Here is a 10,735-nt window from a genome sequence, read left to right on the forward strand (position 1 = left end):
AATTGTGGCAAAATACATGTAGCATGAAACTTATCATCTTAACCAAATGTTTAAGTAAGGACTTCCCAGGTGGCACAGTGGTAAGGAATCTGCCTGTAATGTAAGAGACCCAGGTTGGGGTCAGGGTTGGGGAGATCCTCTGGAGAAGGGAATGGCACCCCACTCCTATATTCTTGCCAGGAGAATCCCATGGACTGAGGGACCTGGCGGGCTACAGTCCATGGGGTTGCAAAGAGTTGGGCACGACTGAGCGACTGAGTATTATACGAGTCAGTGGTATTAAGTATGTTTATGTTGTACAGCCATCACCACTCTTCAGAACTTTTTCATTTGCCAAATTATACCTCTGTCCCCACGAATCAATAACTGGCCACCCCACCTCCGCCGGCCCTGGTGCCCACCAGTCTCCTTTCTGTCTCTCTGATTTTGAAGACCTCATATAAGTCAGCCCTTGCCTTTTTATACTTGTTCCGTTGGTGGACTTTTATTATATCTTTTATTGCAAGCTGCCTCAGATCCTATTTTTTGAAGCTAGCTTGGTATAAACAAATAAAATCAGGATGGTAATAATTAGACACAAGGGAAACACAGAGAAGGCTTCAGGCAGACTTCCTCTGCCCCTCCAGGAAATCAATGTGGCTGAGGAGGCGAAAACACAGCACATGAGAAATGTCACAGGAGGAGCTGAAGGCTTTACGACTTGTTGGAAATTTAGATTCCATGAGACTAAATGCATAAGAAGGAGGGCCTCTGTATAAGTAGGAGGTATAATTTCCACTGGAGTTAAAAAAAAAGGAAAGAACCAAGGTGCAGGGGGCACCTGGATTTGAACCAGGGACCTCTTGATCTGCAGTCAAATGCTCTGCCCCTGAGCTATACCCCCAGCCACCCACATGGCCATCACAGAACAATTCTGTAATTGCAGTCTTTCCCAAGCTGTGCTCTCACCATTGTGTGTCTCCCTAGGGAGTTACCTGAGCTGCTTCTCTGGGTGCCCACCTCCACACCTGTCAGAACTCACACCTATGCCCTCAGAGTCTCCACACCTATGTCCTCAGAGTCTCCACACCTATGCCCACCAAACATCCCTCCTCCCAGAGCCCTTCTCACCCGCTCCCTCACTATTATCATTATACTGAGGGCAAGAGGAACTCTACCCAGCCCCTTAATGTCTAAGATGCTTCATTTCTTTTTTCTTTTTCTCCATCTTCCACTCTCTGGTTCGGTTTCCTTTTCCAGGGATCAAGGCCTGGGACCTGTGGGAGGCTGTCACAGTCTTGGTTTACTTCAAGAGAGGCTCCTGGCCAAGAAAGCTGCAGCCCCAGCTTTCTAGGGGGTGGAGAAGAGTGAGCAGGGGTGAGCCAAGAGGTCAGCACAGATCCAGGGTCTGGGACGCGACTCCAGCCTGCTTCTTCTAGAACTCAGACAGCCCCTGCCATATAGCCATGCAGTCTCTAGGATTAAGACATCTTTGCATTTCTGTTCGCATCTTTCTTGGTTATGTTGTGCTATCCAATTGGGTAAGATTTTCTCCTCTTTCTTTGAGATTATTCTGAAGTGAAATTACTCTTCAAGGGCTTCCCAGGTGGCTCAGTGGTAAAGAACCCGTCTGCCAATTCAGGAGACAAAAGAGACCTGGATTCAATCCCTGGGTCAGGAAGATCCCCTGGAGAAGAAAATGGCAACCCACTCCAGTATTTTTGCCTGGAGAATCCCCACGGACAGAGAAGCCTGATGGGCTACAGTCCATGGGATCATAAAGAGTCGGACAGGACTGAAGCGACCTAGCACGCACATGAAGGAAGGTGGTTCTTTGGCCAAGGGTATGGGAGTAGCTATGCCCCTGCTAGAAGCTCCAAACAGACTGTTGAGATCCACCTGTAGGAGAACGTAGGCTTGTCAAGGCTTCAAGACTCCACACACATCCAATGGAGCACTGCAAGGCAGTCTGCCCTTCTTGAGGGAATTAAAAAAAAAAAAAGGCTAAGAGTGTTGGTAAGTGAGTGATTTTTTCCAGATTTATAAAACACTGGATGAACACGCACATACATTTTGGTGCACTTCTGAAATGATTTCCCCAGGGTGGATTCCTAAGAATGCGCATGCAGGGCCTGGAGGAGCTGGCTGGTGCTGTGGCTTACAGCCCATCAGCAGGCACCAATCCCAGGGGTTCCCCTGTGCCCTCCCTTCACCTCCCAACCTCCACAGTTCTGCCGGGTTAGGACATGCACTCTGCCCCGGGCTGGAGTCCGAACCTGGCAGCATCTCCGTGTGGTCATCAGGTCTGGAGCTCGGCTCCCAGACCTGCGGCGTCAGACCCCTTGGACGGGCTCACACGACCTCCCTAATCAGGCTCTGAAGGCCCGATGCACAGTAAGCCCGAATGCCCTAGAGGTTACCCCAGAAACCAAATTAGCTATCTGAGGGTTGCTTCCTGAGGCTGCAATCAGAGCAAAAGGGAATTGAATGCTTTTGAGGGTTTCTCGGGCCACAGAAAATGATTATGCATTATTCCTGTTCCAAAGTACCATTCCTTCGTTAGAGGCCAGAATGCTCCGTCACTAAACTGCGAACGTCAGCATGTGCACAGGCATCTTTCCTGGATCCCTGCATCCTGCCATCCCGCCTCGACCACGTGTCTCCCCTCCCCAACCTAGTGTCTCAGCTCTGTGATCTGCTCATTGTTGATATACCGTAATCCACGGATGGAGGGATGGAGATAACTGTTTTTCTACAAAAACAACTCAGTCTCTATTTTGTGCCCCATTATACCCAGCAGCAAGGAGAAGGAAATGGCAACCCACTCCAATATTCTTTCCTGGAGAATCCCATGGACAGAGGAGCTTGGTGGGCTACAGTCCACGGGTCCCAAAGAGTCGAACACGACTGAGCGACTTCACTTTCACTTTCACTATACCCAGCAGCAGAAATTTAATTAGTCACCTCAGGACTCCCCCAACCATCACCCCCCTATCCTGTGTCACACCTGAGTTATGAAAGGGCTTTCCCAGTACCACAGTGCTGGAGATGGGTGGGATCTGGTCCTCCATGTCATCTGGACCACGCTGTGACCTTCTGATCCCACCCTGGTCCTCGCGGCATCTCCTCCCAGGTTCCCTGGCTCTCCCAGCCACACCCAGGCAACCTCCCCCAACTTCCGCAAGCACAGAGTGGGTGCCGATCTTTATTCCCCTAATCCCCCAGCACCCACACTGTTGGCATTTGAAAACGGAGCACTGACAACTTGCCTTCCACACGGTCATCCCTCCGCTGTGTTGTTAAGATATAAGGTTTACCCAGTTGGGTGGGGGGCGGGCGGTGGGACGGGGTGTGGCTGGGGGTGAGGTGGGGAGAGCAGCCTTCAAGGACAGGAACCCTGGCTTATGAGCTCTGTTAAGACCCAGCTTCCTAACTGAGCTCTCCGTCTCCCCTCCATGACCCTGTTACTCTCCATTCTTCCCAGACGGCTCTGGGTCTTCCTAGGAGGATATGGTACTAAACGTTTTCCATGAGTCATTACCTTTTGTCTTTGAGCCAACCGCATGACATAGGTATTCAGCAAGTCCTCTCCTTGAGAACCGTCAAGTTGCAAGCTTTCAGAGATGTGAGCCTGCACTGTCATCCAATCACATCAGCTGCGGGCGACACTGCAGCTCGCCCTCCGTCTCCAACTGCCGCTGATCCTTCAGCTCTACCGTCTCCCACGTCTTCTCCCTCCTCCAGTCAGTCACTCTTCTTGCCTGTTCACTCAGTGCCAGCCCCCGTATGCCAGCTGTTGTCCTGGACTACTGTACTTTTCAAAGAACTGTACTATAAGATTAAAAATGGCTTTTTTTGTGTGTGTGTTTGCTTGCTATGTATTACTTATGTGAAAAGTATTATAAACCTATTAGAGTACAGCACTACATAGCTAACTGTGTTAATCGGGTACCTAGGCTAGACTTATTGGACTTATGAACTAATTGGACTTACGAATGCACTCTCAGAATAGAACTCACTCAATTCATATGCAAGGGACTTACTGTAATTATTATCCCTGATTTACAGATAAAGAAACAAAAATTTAGAGGAATTCAGTAACCCAGATAGTCTAACTCCAGAACTAAAGCGGGTGACCATATTGAAAGAATTCTCTCTAAAACACAGACTGAATTGGGTATCTGCCTGGCAGTGCTAGGTAAAACATCAGCCAATTCCTTACTGTTTGACTTCCTTCTAGAATATTTGGGAGATAACAGCTCATCACCCACTGCGTTGGGCCGTTAGGTTGTTATACCCGCTGATCAAGACAGAGGTCACTGTTCGTGACAAACCCAGTCTGCAAAAGTCACTCTGGGCCCCCTTCTCATAGACAGACCTCTGGGGGCAGCTGACGGCCAGCCCCACCACTGCCTGCTGACTCTAGTTTCTGTTTCCTCTTCGAGTGTTAGGGGTATCATCATCCTGAATAGTGGGGCATTCTAGAACTAGAGGTAAGCACTTCCCCCAGTCTCTGGGTGAGATGAGCTGTGGGGGGAACCCTTGAGAACAGGGCCCACCTGGCCTGCAGCAGCGGCACCAATGCTCTCCCAGGTGTCATACCTCTCTCACCTCACCTGTGCTGCTGGTGATGCCACTGAGGCCGCTCAGCAGCCAGAAACCGCAGTGACTTGTTCAAGGGGAACTAAGATCCTGCGGGGAATCTTAGGGGAATAAAGCCCCCCCCCCCAAACCAAAAGCTCTTTAAAAAAGAAAGAGATTAAGTGGTGTGTTGAGGTATAGTTAACTGCATTTTAGATTCCCCCATCAAACATTCATCTCATCATTTTGATAGGCTTTGGGGACACTGGCTTATGACCATTGCCTCCTTAGAAGCTGTGAGTGGTTCTATTCCAATCCTCTACCTTTATTAGCTTAAATTCTTTTATAAAGAAGACTTTTTTTTTATTAACTCGTTAGTTCTGTTGGAATATAGTTCACATAGAAGAGGTAAAACATGCTTGATTCTTCCCTTTATGAGTTTTCAGGACACTGAATTGATGCCTTCGCCATCTCCAGATTTGACAGAGAGGGCTCCAGTAGTCTTTGAGCATTCCCTTGTTTTATCGTGAGTGTGAACCAATGTGTATGTATGTTTGTGTGTGAGCAGACCAAATGAAATTGTCAGACTGGGTGGGATGCCCTGGAAAAGCCTTTAAAAACTTTTACCAAAAAAATATTTTTTTCTTAAATTTTTTTAGCCACGCCACATATAGGATCTTAGTCTCCCCACCAGGGATTGAACCCTCTGCCCCTGCATTGGAAGGGTAGAGTCTTAACCACTGGACCACTGGCAAAATCCCAAAGAGAAGACTTTAAATAGAAATCAAGGCCAGTCATGGAGAGTGATTTGTGTGCAAGGTGGAAAGGCTCAAAAGCTTGATGCACGGTGCAGGGAGATGGGACTCACTGGAGAATGGCTGGTTGGAGCCTCCCAAGATGAGAAGGGACCATTGGAGGAGGCTGACTTCTAACAGCACACAGAGTCTTTAGGAAGAATTCCTGCAGAACCAGGAAGGGCCCTGCAAAGGTCCTGGGCTTGGCCCTGAGGGAGTGTGGCCCTCGAGGTGCTGCTTGCCTCAAAATGAGCACGCCTGGGCTCGGGGTGGACCTCTGCACAGACTCTGGATTCTGGCAAAATGCATCAGAAAGGGGAAGGATGTTCAAACTACCCATGCTGGATTCCCCACCAATCTTAGTGGGTGAGACCTCATTTACTTTGATTATTTTAAAATACTAAATTGTATCTTTAAAATATAAATATGAACTCACAGAATTCATATGCTACAATGTTCAAAAGATATGAAAACTTATGCAGCTGGAAGCAACCAAAAGTCCTTCAGCAGTTAAAAAGTCCTTATTGAATGGATAAATGAACCGTGCTACATAGGACAATGGAATAGCATTCAACACTAAAAAAGAAATGAGTTCTCAAGCCAAGGAAAGACCTGGAGGGAACTTTCATGTGTATTACTAAGTAAAGGCGGTCCATCTGAAAGGCCACAGTAATACTGTACAATATTCAGGAAAAGGCAAACTATGGAGTCAGTAAAAGGATCAGTGGTTGCCTGGGATTTGGGGGCATAGAGGGAGATATACAGGTAGAGCACAGAGGATTTTCAGGGCACTGAAAACACTCTGCATTATACTGTGATGATGCATGTGTGTGTGTTCTCAGAGTGCTACAGTCCTGTCTGACTCTTTGTGACCCCGTGGACTGTAACCCCCAGGCTCCCCTGTCCATGGGATTCTCCAGGCAAGAATACTGGAGTGGGCTGCCATTTCCTTCTCCAGGAGCTCTTCTCAACCCAGGCGTCGAACCCACATCTCTTGAATCTCCTGCATTGGCAAATGGATTATTTACCACTGTTCCACCTGGGAAGCCCATAGTGATGGATACGTTTGTCCAAACCCATAGAATGGACAACACCAAGAGGGAACCCTGATGTAAATGATGGGGTTGGTGACTATGCTGTGCCGCTGTATGTTCGTCCACTGTAACAAATGTCCTGTTCTGGTGGGGGATGTTGATAATGCGAGAGGTTATCCATATGTAGGGGCAGGGGATATGTGGGAAATCTCTGTATGTTCCTCTCAATTTTGCTGAGAACGTGACACTGAAAAAAAAATCTTAAGAATACATTTAAAGATGAAAATGAACACAAAAAAGTATGCAGTGAAAATTCTCCCTCTCTCATCTAACAAGACTCTCTACAAGCATCCCCGGGGAGCCTGTGTTAACATTTTTTTATGTTCTCTTCCAGATAGTCTGCCCCTGTCAGTAAGGAATGCATAGTCTCTCCTTGGCTGTATTTATAAACACAAACGATAGCATAACCATCCTATGTTATTGCCTCTTGCTTTTCTCATCTAATTTAATTTTGTGTAAATCATGGCATTGCTTACCTGGGAACATTTCTTTTTCTAGGACTCAAACCAGCCCCCAGTGCTATGGGGAATATAGTCTCAAGTAAGGATGAAGGGTGGGATGGAGGGGCGGGAGGTGGCCGGTGGATAATTCCAGGCAATAATGAAGGAAAGCTTCCATACCCTCAGCCTTGCTGGTTACACAGGAGAGGGTGCGCTACCACAAGGCCCAGCAAAGGGAAATTTGGGGTAATTATAGGGGGCACCCGGATTTGAACCGGGGACCTCTTGATCTGCAGTCAAATGCTCTACCCCTGAGCTATACCCCCTACTGGAAAAGTTAGCCTCGCTCCTCACAACTTCTCACTTTGGTAAGACACCTGTGACAGCTGTAATAATTCTAAGACCTGAGGTTTACTGAGCATTTATAATGTGCTAGATAAACTGTTCTAAATTTTTATTCACTGTATATACTTTTTTATTTTTTTACCATATATAGTTTTAAAAATTATTGTGGTAGTGAGTGCTATCTCCATCACCACTCTCTTTATAGGTAACAATGACACAAAGAATTGAAGCAACTTGTTTGGAGAGTCCCATGGACAGAGGAGCCTGGCGGGCTACAGTCCGTAGGGTCACAAAGAGTGGGACATGAATGAAGCAACTACACACACGCCCCAAATCACAAAGCTTAAGCTCAGTTGGTAAAGAATCTGCCCACAATGCGGGAGACCTGGGTTCGATCCCTGGGTTGGGAAGATCCTCTGGAGAAGGGAAAGGCTACCTCAGCTGCCCTGAAGGGTGAATTTCAGGGCCTTGGTGCCTCGAGGCCGAGCCGCCTCCCTGCTCTGTGAACCCAGCAAATGCTCCCCATTTTATAATGGAGTTTTAGGGAACAGACCTAACCAGTGCCTTGAAATGACCCACCTGGAGCTTCTGGAAGTCAGATGGCTTGAACTGAAGTTTCCTAAATTTCTGAATGAATTAACTTTTTTACAAGTAACACTTTCACATGGCACAGAATTGAAAATGTATGAAATAGGAGCTTCCCTGGCAGTCCAGTGGGTAAGACTCCATGCTTCCACTACAGAGGGCGCGGGTTTGATCCCTGGATGGGGAACTAAGATCCTGCATGCCACACAACCAAATAACAGTAATAAACTAAAAAATAAAATGTACAAAATAGCATCCAGACAAAAATCAAGACTCCATTCCATCCCAGTCTTCCAGCCACCACATAGCCATTTTACTGGTTTCTTGTTGCATGCGCACCTTTGAAAGGGAACATTTTCTCTTAGTACCCCAGGGTTAGCTTAATTTTCGTTTATTGTACTGCTTGTATCTGTACATATGTGTATATACACAGCTAGATATAAATGCTTCAAACTCACAGTTTTATACACTTTTAAGACAAAACAATTTTAGAAGATCAATACAAACAAAATCACAAACCCAGGAACATTCAAGTTAACAGCAATTTGAATAGCAGATGAAATCATTTTGCTAGAAGAGGCTCTTTGCAATGTGCTTGTGAAGCTGCTCATGCCTAGAGACGCAGCGGTCCCCCAGCTCCTCTGCTAACTGCCTCTATTAACATGCCCTCTGACTCTCAAGGCTCATTTCTCATAGGCTAAAGCTGTTATCAAACTCAGGGGTGGCTGCCCACTGCTCAAAAGCCAATTATCAAGAGGCAAGCGTCAGTAGAAAGGAAATATGTTTTAACCAGAAAAACTGGAAGTCTGGTGGATTCACTGGAAGGTGGACTCATGTCCCTGAGACTGGCGCCGAACTGTCTGCTCATCCCTGACAGTCTGTAAAGGGGAAAAAGCGGGAAGAATCTCAGCGAATCATGGAGGCAGGAGGTTGGGTTGCGTGTCCTCCTCCTTTGTGTGTAACTCTCTCTTCAGGTGTTCTCCTGCCCATCCGATCTGCCTGCGGGATTGCTAAGGGGGTTGTGGGGGTAGAGGACTAGTCATCTTTTAATTCTTCTTTTAATCTAGGAGAAGAATCAACAGGTTAGGCAAGGCATGGAGAGCACAAGTCAGGAGCTAGGTTCAACTGCCTCGTGATCTCATTCCGACGAGGAGGTTTTTACAAGGTTAAGCAGTCGGGGATTTCCCTGGTGGTCCAGTGGTTAAGAATCACATGCCCACTGAAGGGGACACAGGTTCAGTTCCTGATCAGGAACCAAGATTCTGCATGCTGTGGGCAAAAAGGTAAATAATTCTTAAAAAAAAAAAAAAGTTAGAGGGGGACAGAAATGGGCAAAGAGGCAAGGGGCACAAGAGCTGCTTTCAAAGTCGGCCTCTGATCTTTGGTCATGTGTTACAGCGAGGCATGGTGACAGGGCATGGCAGCCCACTCCGGTATTCTTGCCTGGAGACTCCCATGGACAGAGGAGCCTGGGGGCTACAGGCCATGGGGTCACAAAGAGTTGGACACGACTGAGCGACTGAGCACATGGTGACAACGTGATCAACTTGAGTGTGTGCATCACACTGGGCTCTGATTATAAAACGGCCCTGCAAACAAGCCACCGTGTGCCTGTATCAAGACAGTTAAGGCTCTTATTAAAATGTGAGTAGAAACTTTGAAAGAATCGTAGGGGAACTCAAACCACTGAGAAGCACTAGTCTGCGGTCCCCTTCATGCCCGGGCATGTCCGGGCTACCCACAGTGTCAGGACCAGGCCCCAGAGGTTTTGACTTCTGCTCCAGAATCTCGTCAAGCCTCCCTCTCTTTCATGAATCCCACCCCTCTTCCAACCTCTCCACCAGCCAGCGAGAGGAGCCCTTCTGAGGAGCACCCACATCCCAGGGTAAGCTGGTAAGCTGAGGAACTACATCAGTCTGGTTAGATGGGGCCGCTTAAGTCTGTCCCTGGGGATGGTCCTGCTTTTGGGTCTGCTGTCTCAGCATCCAGTTCATGGAATCAAAATGAAGCTTTGGAAGTTCATTTTGTCCAAGGTGAAGTACCTGGCATCGTGAAGGCGGCTATAAACTCCATTTACGAGCTCAGCAGGACTTCCCTAGTGGCCCAGTGGTGAAGACTCTGCCCCCACCAATGCTGGGGGCCCAGGTTCAATCCCTGGTCCATCAGGGAAAAAAAAACAAAAAAAAACAACGGGGGCGGGGGAATGAATTCAATAGAAGATAGAACTTTGTTTTTGCTATAATAATAAAAGAAGGCAAGTTCTAAAGCCCAAGATTTTAATGTAAACAATGTTCTTAGCAGGGATGCTGTCAGTAAGTTCTAAGCAAATGAAGCAGAAATGTTGTGGGCACGGTGGGGCACACATAATTCAAAAGTGCATCCAAACGGGCTGTGATATTCTACCAATTCATATAAAAGCTGAATTGTTTTTAAGTTTTTAGAAAACTAAATTGTTTTTGTGACACGGCCGATTTAATACAAGAAAAGATATCTTGATGGCTGCATGTGGGTGTGTGTGCTTCAGTGATGTCTGATTCTTTGCAACCCCGTGTATTATAACCCAATAGGCTCCTCTGTCCAAGGGATTCTCCAGGCAAAGATACTGGAGTGGGTTGCCATTTCCTCCTTCACAGGATCTTCCCAACTCAGGGATCAAACTCAAACCTGAATCTCATATGTCTCCTGCATCAGCTGGTGGATTCTTTACCATTAGTGCCACCTGAGGAAGCAGCAGTATGTGTAAGAAAGTACAAATAGCTACTGAACTGACCTGTATCGTAGGTCTACCAGTATAGTATCTTAGACACATCTGTCCCCAATAGCACTAAGATTTTAGAAGTGTTTGAGCCTTTGAAGAACTACTTTGTGAATTAACCCAAGTGTCCTGCAATGGTATTGGTATTGGTATTAAACCTTT

At 47.0% G+C, this 10,735-nt stretch overlaps 2 non-coding genes across 2 annotated transcripts; both read right to left on the minus strand.

The window, feature by feature from the left end:
- Positions 1 to 811: 811 nt before the first annotated feature.
- Positions 812 to 883, minus strand: TRNAC-GCA (transfer RNA cysteine (anticodon GCA)). Its single transcript has one exon. It is a non-coding gene; the product is annotated as a tRNA-Cys (tRNA).
- Positions 884 to 7,142: 6,259 nt separating this feature from the next.
- On the minus strand, positions 7,143 to 7,214 carry TRNAC-GCA (transfer RNA cysteine (anticodon GCA)). Its single transcript has one exon. It is a non-coding gene; the product is annotated as a tRNA-Cys (tRNA).
- Between the last annotated feature and the right edge of the window lie 3,521 nt (positions 7,215 to 10,735).

Source organism: Capricornis sumatraensis, chromosome 5 (assembly GCF_032405125.1).
Source record: "Capricornis sumatraensis isolate serow.1 chromosome 5, serow.2, whole genome shotgun sequence".
Lineage (NCBI taxonomy): Eukaryota > Metazoa > Chordata > Mammalia > Artiodactyla > Bovidae > Capricornis > Capricornis sumatraensis.